This window comes from Lepidochelys kempii, chromosome 7 (assembly GCF_965140265.1).
Source record: "Lepidochelys kempii isolate rLepKem1 chromosome 7, rLepKem1.hap2, whole genome shotgun sequence".
In the NCBI taxonomy this organism is placed as follows: Eukaryota; Metazoa; Chordata; order Testudines; family Cheloniidae; genus Lepidochelys; species Lepidochelys kempii.
In genome coordinates this window covers 55,233,270-55,250,675 of record NC_133262.1, presented here as the reverse complement: position 1 = coordinate 55,250,675, position 17,406 = coordinate 55,233,270, and the positions used below count along the sequence as shown (strand labels likewise).

The following is a 17,406-nucleotide window of genomic DNA, read 5'->3' as shown; positions in this document are numbered from 1 at the left end:
TGTTCTCTCTATTACTTAGAACCACTTAAATCCTACCTTTTATATTTAATAAAATCACTTTTTTACTTATTAACCCAGAGCAAGTAATTAATTCCTGGGGGAGCAAACCGCTGTGCATATCTCAGTCAGTGTTACAGAAAGCGAACAATTTATGAGGTTACCCTGTATAAGCTTTATACAGGGTAAAACAGATGTATTTGGGGTTTAGATCCCATTGGGAACTGGGTAGCAGGGGCAGGAGCACTTCTTAAGCTGTTTTCAGTTAAGCCTGCAACTTTTGGGGGACCTGGTTCAGACCTGGGTCTGTGTTTGTAGCAGGCTAGCATGTCTGGCACAACCAGGCAAGTCCCAAGTCCCAAGCTGCCAGGAAAAACTGGCTTGGAGGTAGTCCCAGCACATCAGGTGGCAGTCCTAAAGGGGTTTCTGTGACCCAACCTGTCACATGCTCACCATGACAAACAGCTTCCACTTAGCCATAGCCAGTAATCGAGGTGAAGAGACAGGGTAGACTATGCCAAGGGAACCAGGAGTTGTGGCAGAGGCCAGGGGAGTAGAGGGAAAGCTTCCATAAACGTGTCTAGCAGGGATTTTGCCCGTTGCTCCACCCACACTCATCTCAGGTTCGTTCTCCCCTTCTCACGGGGAGACTGCAGAGCTGAGCCAGAGAAACAGTATGTCTGGAATGGTTTTAATTCAAGATTCTGGTTTCACAAGCTGCATTTCTCCTCCATCTCCACCATGCAGTTACCAGGAGTGACATGGACATGGACCCCCACCCCCGCGACTGCTGTGCTGGCCCAAGCTGCAGTCCAGGGTGCTCCGAGACAAGCGTGCAGGATGGAGACAAAGCAGTTATTAGCCATACACCCAGTCTGCACGGCCCAGGGAGGGGTAGAAGGAACAGGAATCCTCTCTCCCGCACTGCCAGCCCTTTCCTGCTCATGGCAGATTCCCACCCTGCCCAGGGGCTGGAGAATGTGGCAGCTGTAGATGAGGCAGCAGATGCTATTTCAGATGTGACCACAACACCCAGAACACAGCCTGAAATGCAAAGTCACCCAGTACACAAGTTGTTGCCCTGGCTTAGTGCCCTTGTTCAATTGCCCAGCAGCATGTACGGTTCCCTTGAAGGGAATTTCTACCACTGGGCAGCTCACGCAAGGCTCAGGGACAAGGTCAGCTTCAGACTACAGTTACACCAGGGCTCAGATAACCACCCTCTCCATCCACAGCAGCTTCTCCTCATCCAGTCCTGGAGGAATATATCAGCCCCCTGGCTGGTGATGAGGGAGAGCCCATCCTGAGGGTGCTGCTTGGAGTTCCTCCTACCCCCCATGAGGTCAGCAAGAGATTAATTGCAAGGCACAGACAAGAAACCTGTACTCCCACACCACCAGGTCTCTGCTTCAGGAGACCCACATTGCCTAGCACTCCCCACCTTCCATAGCCAGGACACTCCACATTGTTCAGGGATTGAGGAGTACATGTCCTTTTCCCTTGGGATGAGGCTGAATTTGGACTTCTCGAAGAGGCTCTGGGAGATGGAGCTGCTCACTGCAAGAACGATGTTACCCCCAGTATTAGAGGAAGTCTGTGCCCAGAAGCCTCAGTTTCATGGCAGGAGGGAGAAGAGGAGGACCCCACTCCCAGGTTTCTCAGACCCAGTTCCAGAGAGACAACTGATTCCTGCCAGGCCCTCTTATCCCATCCCATCCCACCCCACAGAGAGAAGGGGAGGCAGAGGGGCCAGGACACTCACAGGCTCCAGACTGGAGGGCCAGCACATGGAAGTGGTGCAGTGCAGGTACACCTAGAGGAGAGGGCATGGGTTAGGGCCTGAGGCTCTTGAAGTTCAGAAGCAACCACCTTGGGGCAAGTGTAGCAGGGTTGGAGGTTGCCTTTGTATCCATGCACCAGGAGCCCCAAAAGGTGTAGGCACTCATGTGTGCATTCAGGAGTTGGAGGAAGCCCTATTACGGCTATGCTGAGTGCCTTGCGGGGGTCAGAGCAGCAAGGTCAATGCATTGCAGGGTCCCCATCCCCTCCCCCCCTTGTAGGCAAGGAAGCAGCACAGAGTTGGGGTCTCACCCAAGCAGGACTTGGCCTCATGGCAGAACTGGAGGATTCTCACCCTGCAGAAAAATGAGACCTAAACCCATTCAAAGGGATGGAGACACTGGACACAAGCAATACCAGGGGCTGGGCTGAAACAGCAGGTTAGGCTGGAAGTATCAGAGCTGGCCCGGAGCAGCACTGGGGACAAGAAGGGCAATTCCTGCAAAATTGGAGATTTGTGCTGGAAAAGTGAATCAGGAGATTGCTTCGATTCAAACAGAAGCTGTGTTTTCCTGTGGTGCTGCATTGCCTCATGGGAGTCGTAGCTCAAACACCTTCCTCCTGTGGGCTGAGCTCTCCTGACTCTCCCATGATGCACTGCAGTCTCCCCTCTGTCCAAGTGGGATGGTGCATCATGGGACTCCCACGGCATGCCGTGTGCCTGAGGTCTTAGAACAGAGACAGGCACAATGCTCGATGTGCAGGGCTATCTCCAAAGTAGGGCCCATCCTACGGATTTCTGGGAGTTACCCAGGTATCCACTGCGGCAAGCAAGAGAATGGTTCTTCCTCTAGTTGCTGGCAGTCAAGCTTGGCTTTTTAGAGCCAGTTTCCCTCCCTAGCTCAGGGGCTGGAGGGGATAGGTGGAAGGACCCTGTATTGCTCAGAAGCCATACTGGCCCTGTGAGCACCCGCTGGAAGGCAGACTCCATGAAGGTGAAGTTGCTGACAACGAAGCGCTGGTGGTGAGAGGAGAACTGCAGCCCTGAGGTGGATCCCACAGGCACCAGCTGGGTGCAGTAGTTGTCTCCTGTGTACAGGCGCCTGGGAATGGGGAGGAGCAGCTGTAAGAAGGTGCCCTGCATGCCCCAGGCCCAAATTGAGACCCTCACCTGGACCACTAGTCACTTACCTATCCACCAGGATCGGCCACTGCAGCTGCTGCTGGGGGTTGGCACTGGGAGTGGCCCATCAGTGGTGCAGAACCAGATCTGGGTCAGTTCTCTGCAGGATCCAGACCTCCACCAGGTTACCTGAAGGTGCTGTCCAAAGTGACAGAGCCCTGACTCCAGGTTCTCGCATCCCTGTCTATGAGAATGAGCTGGTGGCACACACCCTGGTCTCCAGCCATCTGCAAGAAGTCAGATACCGGCAGATTGACCAAACCAATCAGGGTCAGTTTTGACTCAGGTCCGAAAGCCTGTTAAGCATTCATCCCACAAAGCAGCTGGGCACTGACAAGCAGGTGCCTTGGCTCCCATCCTGGAACCCAGACTGCTAAGTAGCACGTGCAACTTCCCTGGAAAGTGGTGCCACAGGCGGAGAGTGGGAACCGGAACAGGACAAAGGCGTTGTTCTGCCCCACAGGGACACAGCCAGCACCGTGTCCACTGGCCAGATGCACCAAGTCCAGGATCGGGGGGGCAGAGTCACAGCTCAAGAGACTGCAATGACGAACCGGCCATCTGGAGTGCACTGCGCTGTCATTGCAAGGGAGTAAAGGGGAAGGTGATCCTGACCTGTCATCTGAGCTAGCCAGTCTCAGGACACTGGAGAAGAGACTCAAGTTCTAGTCCCCATTTGAATGGGATAGTACTCCCTCTCCACTGCCCAAGGATGAGACCTCCTCACTGGAGAGGGACACCTTCCAGTCTCTGCACCTCATCTGGAGTCCCCTCATTTCCAGCCAGGTCACTGGGAGAGCCAGGCTGAGCCCCTAGCTGGATCAGGCTCCCCAGATAGGAACCCCATTGCATTAGGAACCCAGACCAGAGGCTAAGGAGCCAGGATCTCTCATTCTTCCAACCCTGAGGATTCAGGAGAGGGACAGAGTCCCAGGTAGGCCAACACGGTAGTTGTCCATGTAGCTGGGAAAGGGTCATGGCCTCTGCATTGAGTGGCAGTCAGCCCTTGCCATTTCGGGCCGAGTGGAGTGTGAAGTTGGTTTTGCAGTCACCCAGCCCTTACGAGTGAAGTGGTAAGCCCCATGCACCCCTCTGAGCACCCAAGTGCCAGCAAGCTCTTCAAAGCCACCGTCTGTATAAGGGCTTGCACACCAGCTCACCTGTGTTGCCATAGTAATAGGGATTCATCCTGTCACTGGGGTTGTAGCAGCAGCCTAGCCCTTAGCCGTCTCTTTGGTTGATGGGTGGAGAAGCACAGGCTAGCCTGTCTGGGCTCTGGACAGCACTGCGGAGATTGGGGCTTGGAGCAGCCAGAGCTGGATGGAGACAAGCTGGCGTTAGTGAAGAGTCACAGAGAGAATGAGGCCGAGACCCGCGTCTGATTCTGCTGACCCCTCTGAGAAAGCGTAAAGTGCCTGCAGCACCAACTTCTGCTCCAGACCTCCCTGCTCAATTCCAGCCCTGATCTATGTATTTAAAGAAAGAGACTGCAGACTTTAACCCAGGGACATTAAGTGCTATAGAAACACACAAGTGGCTTCCCTCTCTAGCTATAGATTTGCACATCTCCTCCCAGTTGGCCTGGTGGTTTTCTGGGCACTCCTCAGGCCCAGCCCGAGTTGAAGAGGAAGGTGTTTCTCCAGTCAGGGTCTCAGCTGGTGTGTGCAGAAGCCACAAATCAATCAACTTGGCCAAGTCTATTTGATGTGTCCAGTCACCCTATGGAAAGGCAGAGACCCAGACCAGAGAGTAGATGGAGAAAGGAGGAGAACATCAGATCCCGGTTCAGTGCACTAAGGGTCTGTCTGGAGCCACTGCTAGCATTTGACTCTTACCATCATGGCACCTGAGCACCTTCCCTTCCCACAGAGTCTTCTGCCCTGCGGCATTCACTCCCGACCTCCATCATGTAATTGCTGTTCTGAGGAAGAGTCAGCACATTCAGGCCTGTTAGAACAGCATCAGGAGAGGTTACAGGCTCTCAGCATTACCCACGGCTACCAAGGACATCCCAGCAGCTGTCCCCATTATGCTATTTGTAGAGTTGCAGGAGAAGTGACTGAAAAAGAACCAATTTCTTCCCTGCAGTTGAAACAGAGTCCAGCTCTGCTCTTGCACACCTGAGACAGCTTTTTGGGCTCTTAGTAGCTGAACTCTGGGGAGGCTGCATGGAGTCCCTAGTACTACCAGACTTAGACATCCCAGAGGTGGGCATGTTTGATGGACTAGGACTTGTGAACTCTCACCTTCTTCGAAATTGGGAAGAGAACTCCACTCCCCGTTCTGGGCTGGGGGAACCCTGGAAGAGAGAGCAAGTCACTCAAGCCATGCTCTGCATTGCAGCTCTGCAGGTGGTACCACTAGGACCAGCACCGTCGCCACCCTCTCACTGAAGCCTGTGAGAGGATCTCACTGCTCAGAGCAGGGACACCATTGGCCACCTGCACTGTCTACACTAGAGCGCCCCCTGTTGGGGCTGCACCAGTTGGCAGTGGGGTTTCATTAGCAGGGAATATGCCTCGCATAGCTCAGCCCTCGAAAACAAACAGCCTTAGTGAAGATCTCTGTACATTGTAGAGCATCCTGTCTATTACAGGAGTGGCAGTGGGAACTGGTGTATTTCAATGAGAGCACACTGAAGACAGTTTTCTACCTTCTCCCCTCCCCCATAAGAAAAAGTGAGTTTCCCTTGCTATTGGAAAGCCACTCACCTGATGGGGAAGCGCCAAAAGAGGTACCAGCATCACATGAGGTGATGAGCCACTCAGAGATCAGGAGGATCAATGCAGAGCACTGCATCACACAGGACCCACTGTTGGGTGAAAAGAAAAGGCGTACTTGTGGCACCTTAGAGACTGTTGGGTGAGTGGCAATTAGGACAAAGGTCTAGCTGGTTTTGATACCAAGCATTAGTGCCCCAATCTAGTGACGACCCTTTGGTTCAGACACTGCTACCCCAGGCCTTTCGAACAAGGGAGGGAAGCAGCAGCCAGTGCCATCCTGGTGACCAGCTGGGATTCACTGACAGTTCCAGGAGACCAACAGGACAAAAGCCATGCCAGTCCCAGCACACTCACCCACTCTACGACATACCAGCCAGCAGAGGAGACATTAACTCTCACAGAGCCACCAGGGGCACAGGAGACCCAGGTCTTACAGGCAGAGTCATTCTGTAGAGGATGCAGCTTCCCCTGGGTATCTGGTGAGAAAGCAAAGGAAAGACTGGAGGAGGCAAATGTCCAGTGCTAGAGAAGTTAGGGTCTGGAGCCTTTCCTGGGACTCCTCCAGCCACCCACTGCCAGACCTCCCACAGGAGACAGAGGCAGCACCAGCATTTAGCTCAGGAAGTCTCAGACTGGGAGTTGAGACCCCTCAGGGCGTTAAAAGGTTATTAAATGTGGGGGGATCATGAGCTGTCAGCCTCCACCCCAAACCCCACTTTGCATCCAGCATTTCTAATGGTGTTAAATATATAAAAAAGTGTTTGTAATTTATAAGGGGAGGTCACACTCAGAGGCTTGCTGTGTGACGGGGTCACCAGTACAAAAGTTTGAGAACCACTGGTTTAGGTGGACCCCTCCCTGCTCAGTGCAGGCCTTTAACCCTCCTGTAAACATCCCAGCCCTTAAAGTCACATCGCTGATCAGACTGGCTCTCCTGCTATCACTGGGACACAGACAGACAAGGGCTCAAGAGCAGCATAACTGAGTCAGTCCATCTCATTCAGCCCTTCCTGCTATGAACAGCCAGGCCAGACAGTCAGTGCAAGGAGACTCCTCCCCTCAGCTCAGCAGCAGGGCAACCTGCAGGCTTCTCTAGCCACACACCAGCCAATAGCTCCCTTCTCTCCCAGCCCCCTGAACCCCTACAATCAGCCAGCCACACAACTCCAAGGTCAACACCAATAACAGCCCCCATTCTGCTTCTCTCCTGGGGAGCCCTAAAGCCCCTGCCCAGCAGAGAGAAGGGACTGGCCCAAACCCAGCTGGAAGCTCTGGTGAGAGGCAGGTGCCAATCACTCAGTCCCTCCCCTGATCTCCAAGGGCCCCACCATCAGCTGACGCTCTTCAGGCTCATTACCAGTCCCTCTGCTGCCCTGTGTTTTTGGAGCACTGGGACATTCGAGAGGGCTCTTCCTCCGCACCTCAAGTCGTGGGTCACAGGAGGTTTCCCTGTATTGGTTTCCCTGAGCCCAAATGGATTTTTCTGCATATTCCCAGGGGGCTCTCTCTGTCCCCTCCCCACCCCCTGGGCTGTCGGGCTGGGGCTCCTGAACCCCCACTTTGTAAACAGACACCTAGAGAAGCTTCTGCTGCCTGTGCTGTCCTTGTGCTAGGGACTGAGAAAGAGCAGCAGCTGCTGGGGCTGTGTCAATCCAGGACCTCTCCCCAGATAAAAACTTCCCATGGCTGGAGCCAGCAGGTCACCTCCTAGCACACACACCAGGGTGGGATCCAGCAGACAGGACTGACAGATGGAGTCCAGTTCCACTGAGGATGTGGGGTATATTCCAGTTCTGCTCTGTGCTGCCAGTCCCCACAGCCCCATGAGCTCAGAGAAAGTACAGAGCAAGGGGAGAGCTGGGTATTGGAATCGGCACTCCTCCTTGAGCCCTTGTTTGCATTTCCTTCCAGTGCAATTGCTGCTGTGGGAAAGTGCTAAGTTGGCACAGCCTGGGGCTGAAATTCTCTGTCCATGCAGCAAGGATGCTATGGGTTGGCAGCAGCATCCCCATCACCAATGGCCTCCCTCTGGAGCTGGAGGGCCTCTGAGTGAGTGGGTACCGGCAGTTCCAGTTCATGCCCAGTCTGCCCTTCCCCCTTCTGCCACGTCCACCAATAAGGCACACCTGGGGTGGGGGCAGGTTTTGTGCTATGGTCATGGACCATCATATGACCTGGCTGAGACCCCGCAGCTCATGTCAGATCACACTTGTTGGCATCTGTCCTTCGGGAGGCTATTGAGCAGTGATATCGGAACGACACCGAATCTGGCTCTCCCTAGTGCCCAAAACCAGCAGGTGACCAACAGGAGTGATACTGGCTGAAGCACCAGGGACTGGCCACTGCCTTGGTGAACGTGACCAACATTCTGCCCCCATTCGTCTATCCTTAGAGCATATGCTGGCCTGGGGCTGAGCACTGCCACCATTCCACTCATGCCAGCCGGGAGGAGAAACAAAGCCAAGGAAGAGCTCAGGGGCAGAGAACGGAGACAATCTCCTTCAGCAAAAGAGATTCCCTGAAACGGAGTTGGCAGCAATGGCATTAGTGACCTGCCTTAACTGCAGAGCTCTTCAGAGGAACCATTGCTACACACTGGCACCTTTATCTAAAGGGCCCCACTGCCCAGTGGAAACAATGACAGGGTCACGTCCTCTCCTCACTGACGTGAGGGCATTGCATTCACACAGGGTCTGTCTGATCCTCCCAGCTGCTCTGTGATTCCCAGCGTGGGGAGACTTTCCCGTGCTTGCTCTGCTCCAGCTAGTGGCCTCAGCAGCATAGGCGGCTCAGCGTAGCAGCCTGATGACATCCCCGGAAGGTGGGTGGGACTGCACTCTTTAATCAAAACTAATCCAGCTCTGTGTTTAAACTGAACTGTTTGGTAACCCAATTAACATTTGCACATTAGCCCCGCACAGGGGCAACAGACAGCTACTATCTGAACTCCCCAGGAGAGGGCTGGACAGCACAAAACACATGTTTTGGGGAAAATCCAGGACTGGGAATGTGTGGGGGGGGTCACCCTGCAGGTAGTAGCCAAGGCTGGTGGAAGCCAGAGTGTGACTGGAGTGTTGCTGACAGGTTGCTGGGGGTCAGAGCTAGCTATACACAGACATGCAGGGTGTGACCTGCCTCCTGGCAGGCTGACTGTGAGTGACCCAAGTTGGGAGCTACAACAGCAAAGCATGGTGAGGCACCCCCAGTTGCAGGACAGGGGTGACACAGCCCTTCACTAGTCTGGATTGCACCCTGAAAGGTGATAGGAGCAAAATGCAGAATGTGTTCATCAAAGAGTTCAGCTCTCATTTCAGGTGTGCACCTAATGATCATGGTTATACTGAGCAGGTGTGGACAGAGGAGCCATGAGGGTTTGTATCCAGCACTGTTTCACTACAGCTGGACTGGCCAGGGGGATAAGCAGTAGCTTTTGAAGAAAGGCAGACTGGGTGGACTTGGGGCATGGCTGGGAAAACCTGGCTGAAGCAGGGGGAGGGAGTCCAGCTGGGGTAGGTAGTGGGGGTGAGGGCTCAGCTCAGTGTGCAGCTTGCGTACCATTATATGGGCCTTCAGTAAGCCACTGCCTGTGATATGTGCAGACAGGAGCAGAGGGCGTGAGCCAGCAAGGAGCAACTTCCTTGTGTGTTAATGGCTTCTGTAGTGCTAACTAAGCTTAATGGGAGGGGAACTGGAAATGTTGGCAAGGGGGTGTTGGTGCAGGGAATGGTGGGAAAGGGCTGGAGAAGGAGGGAGGCACACCAGTCTATTCTTACACACTTCAAGTTACTGTAACCACCGGGTAATAAAATTGCTGAGATTTTGGGATATAGACCATGGATGAGGTTTCTCTCACTAGCCCAGTTAGGCACCACAATTGCAGACATTGCAAAACATGACCATTATCCCACATCCACTACAGCAAAATGTACAGGAGTGGGGATGCACACTGAGGTATCACATAGCAACCGTGTGACCTAATGGAAAGACCACTGGCCTGGGACTATTCCTAGCTCTGCCACTGGCTGGCTGGGTGACCTTGGGAGAGTCACATCACCTCTCTGTGCATCAGTTTCTCATCTGTAAAATGAGGATAATGTTGCAAAGGATCTACTGATGCAAACACTACATAAACACTAGGTCTTATCTGGTATTACTTAATCATAGTGTATCTGCTGCAACCCTAAGAGAGAACTACAACTGCCTAAACAACTACTAACTCCTTCAACAAACTATTCTCTTTCTTTTTTAAAAATAAGGAAACTCACTGACTAAAAATCTTTATTAACATAGACTTAAGGTTGCCTGGAGGTATCTCATGCCCTTCCAGAACAATGAGTTCAGTAAAACTCAAAAATCTGAAAACCAGGAAAAACATAGTTAAGGTACATACCAGTGCAACCAGATCCACCTAGAGGTCTGAGGATAACAGCCAACTGCTTCTTCCAGTTACTCTGTTAGCTTAAGAATGTAGTGCACCAAGCTGTGGCTCTAAAGGTTCCCACCCTGCTGATGATCCAAGTTCAATGCAATATGGTCTCATGTGATTATTTTTTTAAACATTTGGACTATGTGAATTCGAGGCACATCCCATATCCCAAGCACCCCTCCCTCAGCCCAAGCTGTCATAGCAGGTCCAGGCCCTGCATTTGTTAAGGAAATAGAGATGAGCTTGGGATCCCCAAGACGCAATAGACTCAGGTAGTCCTGGGTCCCTGCTGGGCTGGGAAGCAACGGTCCAAACAGGAACCAAACCTAGCTTCCCACTAGAACTGGATTCTCTGGGCCTGACTCTCCACTGGCCTGTGCCTCATTAACAGCAGAGGGGGTAAAACACTTCCCTTCTGCTTTGGTAACTATGGCAATGGAGACTCAGGCCCTCCCCCTCTCACCGATCCCTCTGTAGGGGCATGATGTAGGGAACCTGGCCGTCCTCCAGCCCAAGCCAGCCCAGTGTGTGAACTGAGCGGAGGCCAGCTGGGGCTGTGCCTGAGGAACCTCCCTGTTCCAGCGGGAGTCTGGTGCTATGGCAGCCCCAAAGAGTGAGTCCAGAGCTGGCCTGGTGGCAGATGCCCTGGCAGCTGCAGATGCCCCCATTATGCAGCAGAGAGCCCTTGGCAAGGGCCCAAGCTGATCCCTCAGCAGAGCGAGGCCCAGCACCAGCATTTGGAGAGGAAGGAAGGTCTGAACCCTCCCAGGGTTCCAACAGGAAGGAATAAACTGACCTCCCCTCAGTAACATGCCATGAACACAGACCCATCTTCTGCTTCCTCCTGAGAAGGGCTAGGAAGCTCCGTCCCACCCACAAGGTTTCTCCTTCCTAGGGCAGGGTATGACCAGACCTCAGGGGAGGGGCTGGGCTCTTCTCCCTTGGCCCTGCAGGAATGGCCACCTGGGCTCTGGCCAATCCCAGCTGCCTGCAGAGTACAAAGGAGGCAGACTGGGTGCAGATGCCTTATGGGTCACTGGTAGGAGAGCAGCATGGCTGGGGTGTGGTGTGAGTGCTATGGGGGAGTGGTGTGCTTCTGGTTGCTGTACTGCTCCTTTGCTCTGGGGGATCCTAGGGAGCTGGTCTGTGGCCAGAGAAGCCTGCAGTTCATGCTGCATCCTGGCCAGGCTGGGGTGGACTCCCTGGCACTGACTGCTTGGGGTAAGTGAGGCCAGCCCTGTGTGCCCCTCCCTGGGTGTCTGTAGGGAGCCCAGTGTGTCTCTCCAGAGAGAGGGGAAGGGACTGACTCTGTCCCAGGGATCCCTCTATTTGTTCCTGCCCAGCAGCTGGCTGAGTCCTGGAGAGCCTGAGCAATGGCTAACCTGAGCTGGAGTTTGTGCTGCTGGGGCTTAAGAGCCTGGCCAGGGCTCTTAGGCAGTCCCCACCAGCCAAGAGCCTGTCTCCTCTGCAAGGAGGCAGTAACTCCTTGGAATACTCTTGTGCCCTCTTCCCCTGCACTGGCTGCTGATCTCCTTGTTCCTCTGTAGATGTGGCTGGGAAGCTGCATGCTCTGCAGAATGACTCCAGCTGTGGGGTCTGGGTCTCCCAGGCTGCAGATGGCTCCAGGACAGTTGGTGCCTCCTATGCTGGCTGTTATGTCTCTGAATGGGTGAGTGACCTTCTGGCACCTGCCTTGGGTTCTGGACTGGCTCCTCTGCCAGCCCTGATGTCTGTGGGTCTCTCTCCCCAGGATGGCGGTTACCTGATGGTGGTTAGTGTTGAGGGGATGGCTGCTGGTGAGCGCAGGGCCCTGCATGAGGAGAAGGTGCTCAGGTGCCCCAGGAGCCTGCCAGGTGAGGGCCTAGTGTCTTAGGCTGAATGCCCCAGCCTGTGGCTGTGAACCATCTTGTGGAGATGGCTGCTCTCCTCCAGTTACACAAAGGGAGGCCTTGGTCTCCCTCTTCTCCTCCCTGGGGTCAGGTGGTGACTGTGGGGCCAGTGACAGCCCTTCTTTGCAGGCTGAGCAAGACAATACCCCTGGCAGAGAGCACTCCATGCTGCTTGGCTGCTCTCCTCACATAGGAGAGCCTGGCGTTCATGGTCTTTGTATTGCATTAGCCCCTAAGGGCTCCAGGCAGAGCCTGGGGATGGTGACAGGTGCTGGAGGCTTCCCTAGAGGCCATGTCTCCACTACCCCATTACCCAAACTGGTTATGGATTAAATGGTGAGTCTCTGGGCTGAAACTGCACAGACCAGGGTCCCCCTGGTGCTGGATGGCTTCAGATTGAAGCCCCGCAGCAGAGTGTGAGCTGGAGGCAAGATGTCTGCCCTGCAGAACTCCTGGGGTCCTGAGGGAGCCTCATAGCTCCTAGCCAGGCCAGGAGGGAGCATGCTCTGTAGCCCAGTCTCTTGCCCCACCTAGTCTCTGTTCCTTACTGCTTCCCACCTGTCTCACCCCAGCCCTGGATGCTCCAAGCCCCGATGTCTGTGCTGCCATCCAGAGCCAGGATAGGCTGCCCTGTGGCTCCTCACCCATCGACCGGGGAGTCTGTGAAGAACAAGGCTGTTGTTACAACCCCAGTGATAGGGTGAAGCCTTGTTACTATGGCAACACAGGTGAGTTTCTGTGCACATGAATTGTCCAGAGCTGACTGTAATGGTCCCACATGTGGGGGGGGGGAGTGGCTGAGATACCTGGCATCAAAGCTGAGTGGGGTTTCCACGTACCCAGTCCTGGAGACAGCTGGGTGCTGGGCTAGTTAGTGTGATATCAAGGCCACGTGCAACGCTTTCCATCCAGCCTCAGGCTGAGTGCTTCAGCTGTGACCAATAACAGTCCCAGCCCCTTGCTCTGGAATCCACAGCACATGCCTCGTGGCCATTACAGCTCCACCATGAGCTATATGTGCCAGGGTCCCTTGCAGTGCCAGCCTGTGCCCTGGAGGGGTGCAGTAGAACATGGTGGGTTCTTATCCAGCTCCGGGACAAGCTGCTGGCTTCGGCTCTAGTGTCCTGAGACTGGCTAACCCAGGTAGGAAGGTGGCCCTGACTTGTCCCCGGCTCCCTTCCAGTGACAGCGCAGTGCACTCCAGATGGCCACTTCTTCCTCGTGGTCTCTCGGGCTGTGACTCTGCCCCCCCTGATCCTGGACTCGGTGCATCTGGCCAATGGGCACGGTGCTGGCTGTGTCCCTGTGGGGCAGAACAACGCCTTTGTCCTGTTCCGGTTCCCACTCTCCGCCTGTGGCACCACTTTCCAGGTAAGAGTTGAGCTGGGGGAGGCCAGGATGGGGTCACTCAGCTGGAATAGAAGGGGGGTTAGGTCAGAACAAGGTGCACTGGCAAGTCCCTTTCTGAGGTTGATGCAGCGACAAACAGTGGCTCCTCTGGGGCAAATCTCTGGCTTCCCCTCATCTGAAGCCTGGCCCTGCAAGAGTCAAAGCTGGGGGTCAGTGACTGATCTCTCCTTCCAGATGGCTGGAGACCAGGGTGTGTATGAGAATGAGCTGGTGGCATCCAGGGATGTGAGAACCTGGAGTCTGGGCTCCATCACCCGGGACAGCACTTTCAGGTAACTCCTGGGGCTGGTACCTATGCCATCTTCTGCTGTACATCTGCAGAGCTGCCTCTGTCATGTGAGCTCTGCTCAGCTCATGGCAATAGCATGGGAGTGGTTCAGGGCCAGCTGTTCCTCCAACCAGCTGTTACATGGCAGGTGCCAGGTGCTGCACAGTGACTCTCCCCAGAACCCTGGGTTCTGTCTCATCATGAAGTCTAACAGATGATTAAAACACAGCAAGTCAATAGAAGGGCAATACTGGGGTGTCCCTCTTTACTTATGGTCTCGGGCTTCTGGGCAGCTGGAATTCACAGGCTCTGTCTGATTCCCACTTCTGCCCCTCAACTGAATCTCTGCAGTGCATGTCTGGCCAAGCCCCACTCAGGCTTGTTGACTTTCTACTAGGTTACATGTCCGCTGCAGCTACTCCATCAGTGGAAACTTCCTCCCCCTGAGTGTCCAGGTCTTCACCCTGCCCCCGCCCCCTGGTGTGTCCCAGCCTGGCCCCCTGGTGCTGGAGCTGCGCATTGCCACAGGTAGGAGAGCTCTGAAGGCTCATGCAGATCTCTTGGAAGGATTTGGGCCTCAGTTGGAGGGGAGCTAAATACTGTGTGGGATGGGAGGGTTCGGGACATGAGATTCTAGCCTGGCAGTGGAGACATGGGACAAGGCTCTGGCCTGTTCAGGCTGATCAGTGATGTGTTTAGATTTACACTAACCTCTCTCTCAGCCAGAAGTGAGCTGTATCTGTCCTCCATGTTCAGAAAGGCAGCCCTGCTCCCGCATTGTGGGCTAGATCTAGCACAGTGGGAACACTGCCCCCTGAACTGGGAGTCCAGGACCCCCTGAACAGCTTGTGGGTATTGGCCCCATATGATGCGCTAAGCTTCTCTACCTGCATCTCATGCTGACCTGCAGGGACCCCTCTGTGCTTATCTGTTCCAGAGCAGAGTTATGGCTCCTTCTATGCAGACCGAGATTACCCTGTGGTGAAGGTTCTGCAGGATCCCATCTACGTGGAGGTCCAGATCTTGCAGAGAACTGACCCAGATCTGGTTCTGGTCCTGCACCAGTGCTGGGCCACCCCCAGCACCAACCCCCAGCAGCAGCCGCAGTGGCCTATCCTGGTGGATGGGTGAGTGACTGGGGGTCCAGGGTAAGGGGTCTCTATTTTTGCCTGGGGAGTACAGGGCACCTTCTGACAACTGCTCCCCTCATTCCCAGGTGCCCATACACAGGAGACAACTACCACACCCAGCTGGTGCCTGTGGGAGCCACCTCAGGGCTGCAGTTCCCATCTCACCACCAGCGCTTCATCATCAGAACCTTCACCTTCATGGAATCTGCCTCCCAGCGGGTGCTCACAGGGCCAGTATGACCTCCCTTCTATTCCAGTAGGGCCAATCAGTCTTTGTGATCAATACTCTCTAGCATTTGGCATGTTTGCACCATGTCTGTCATGTGGTCTTGCTCCACAAGTCTTTCCCCCTTCCATGTTGCTCATCTCATTCCCTAATGAGACAAGAACATCATGAGACAAAGTGTATGGCAAACCTTAGGCTGGTTAAGATTCTTCATCTCCATGATGGTCCTAACTGCCCAGCCTCTCCAGTGCTCCTACACTAACAGGCCACCCACCCCACAGGTTCAGGACCCTATAAGATGGAGTGTAGCTTCACTCCCCTGTAAGCAAAGGCAGGGACATGTCAAGAAGGGCCTGTCCAACCTGAGCCATCTCTCTCCCCGCTCCTAGGTGTACCTGCATTGCAGCGCCTCAGTGTGTCGCTCCTCCAGGCTAGAGCCCTGCACCCACTCCTGCCCTGCTGGAGCCCGTGAGTTTCTTCCCATCCTTGCTTGGGCTGTGTGAAGAGGGAGCAGGTGGGGTGGCTGCCAGGAGTCATGGATGTATCTGATCAGCCATGAGCACAAACCCATCAGGCCTGGTGACAGCTGGGCTTCCTGCTCATCAAAAGGGAGTAGTTTCCAACTCGCCCTACTGCTGCTTGCACAGCAAGGTCACCTCTCTGAACAAACCAATGAGGAGTTCTCCACTCCATTTGGAAAGGGAGCTCACTTCCCCTCCTGCTCCAGTGGGTGTGGCTGACAATGCAGCTATCTTTCTCTAGTGCCATGTCAGGGCAGCGCCAGATGCTGCAGGGAGCTGGGCTGATGCTTTGCTGCAGCAGATGCCCCACTGACTGGCTTTCCTCAGACATGGGGTGATGGAAGCATAGATGCTTGTTGGTTAACAGGACTTCCAGACTTGTCTGCTCTGCAGCTAAACAGCTGTTGTCTGTCATAGGGGGCAGGAGGAGCTCTGAGCAGCACCTTCAAGATGGGCTCTCCCACATCACCAGCCAGGGGCCTGTGTTCCTCCTCCAGGCCAAGCTGAAGAGGGAAGTGTCTCCTGAACTTGGTGAGTCTGGCCTAGTATCCTTCTTTGTAGAAGCCTTAAAGCCTAACCTGTTGCCTGAAACTAACTTCTCCACTGTGGGGGAGCTCACTATGGCAGGGACCTCTTGTTCAAAGACCATTCAGTCAAGGCCACCCTGGGGTGACCCTACAGTGGTAGGGCACCAAGCCAGTGAGGCTAATTCAGTCATTGACCTGCCCATGGCCAGTTGTAAGGATGACCAGAGAATTCACTCCTGTCTCCTTGACTAAATCTCCAACCTGACTGGCTTACCTGGGTTTACAGCCCAATGGCATGGGGTAGTCCTATTTAACTGCTGATCCTCATCCCACTGTGTCCAAATGGACTTGGAGGGAGGGCAGCCTCAACTCATCGCTGGGCATGCATCCCTCTGACTGCCCTAACCTGAATAACTTCTAGAGGCATCCTGCTTAAAGCCTGCAGGGAACTCCCAACCCTGTGTTCTGAGCACACTGGCATCACATTGTCACCAGAGAAGGCTGGGGCCCATGACAGCATGGCCTAGAGAGACAGGACTGCAGAGGCATACAGAGCTGCTACTGACTCTCCTACTGAAGGAACCACTGGCTGCACTAACCCATCCAATCTGCAGCAAACATGGCCTGTTGGCAAGGGGCTAAGACAATAGCCCATTCTGCCCTCAAGATGGGAAGGACTCTGGATTTATGAGAGAACTGGTCTAGGTACAGCATAGTGCTGGTAACTACTGTATAATAGGCTGAGCCTATGACTAGGAAAGCTGGAGGAGGAAATAGTGGTTGGACCAAATAGTGGAGCAGGATGGGGGTCTGATCAGGACTCTAAAGGCATGCTTGCTCCAGACTGAACTGCCTTTCTTTGAATAGGATCTTCAAGGAACACTGGAGCAGCCTGGATCTTGGCCTTAGCTGGGGTGATGCTGATGGGGGCACTGTGTGTGATGCTCATGGCCATCATGCAGGGCAGATGGAGAAACACAGCCTGTGAGATCCATGTGATACAATAAACACTATTGCAAGCATGCTTTCTCTGTGCTTCTTGGGCTGGGGCAGTGTGGCCTGGCCCTGGGGGAGGCAGGGGAAACCACTTGCAGGTTTGGTACAAGTGGAGTGATGGTAGTAGAATGCAGAGTCCATCTACATCCCCTAGGCAGAGCTACCATCCTGTCCTTCTACCACCTGTGTCTGTAGTGGGTGCTAACTGGGAGCAGGACACTGATTAGCAAGACAGCTGTTGGGGGGGGGGGGTGTGGAAGCTAGCTAGTGTTATGGGCTTCTCTTCAGCTGCCCCCTCTGAGCACACAGTAGGTGTGACCTGGAAGTCTCA

The 17,406-nt window shown here is 54.3% G+C and overlaps 2 pseudogenes; one reads left to right on the top strand and one right to left on the bottom strand.

Annotated features, from left to right (window-relative positions):
• Nucleotides 1-2,105: 2,105 nt before the first annotated feature.
• On the bottom strand, nt 2,106-10,776 carry LOC140915176 (zona pellucida sperm-binding protein 4-like; annotated as a pseudogene).
• Nucleotides 10,777-11,136: 360 nt separating this feature from the next.
• LOC140915297 (zona pellucida sperm-binding protein 4-like) lies at nt 11,137-17,086 on the top strand (annotated as a pseudogene).
• The last annotated feature ends 320 nt before the right edge of the window (nt 17,087-17,406 follow it).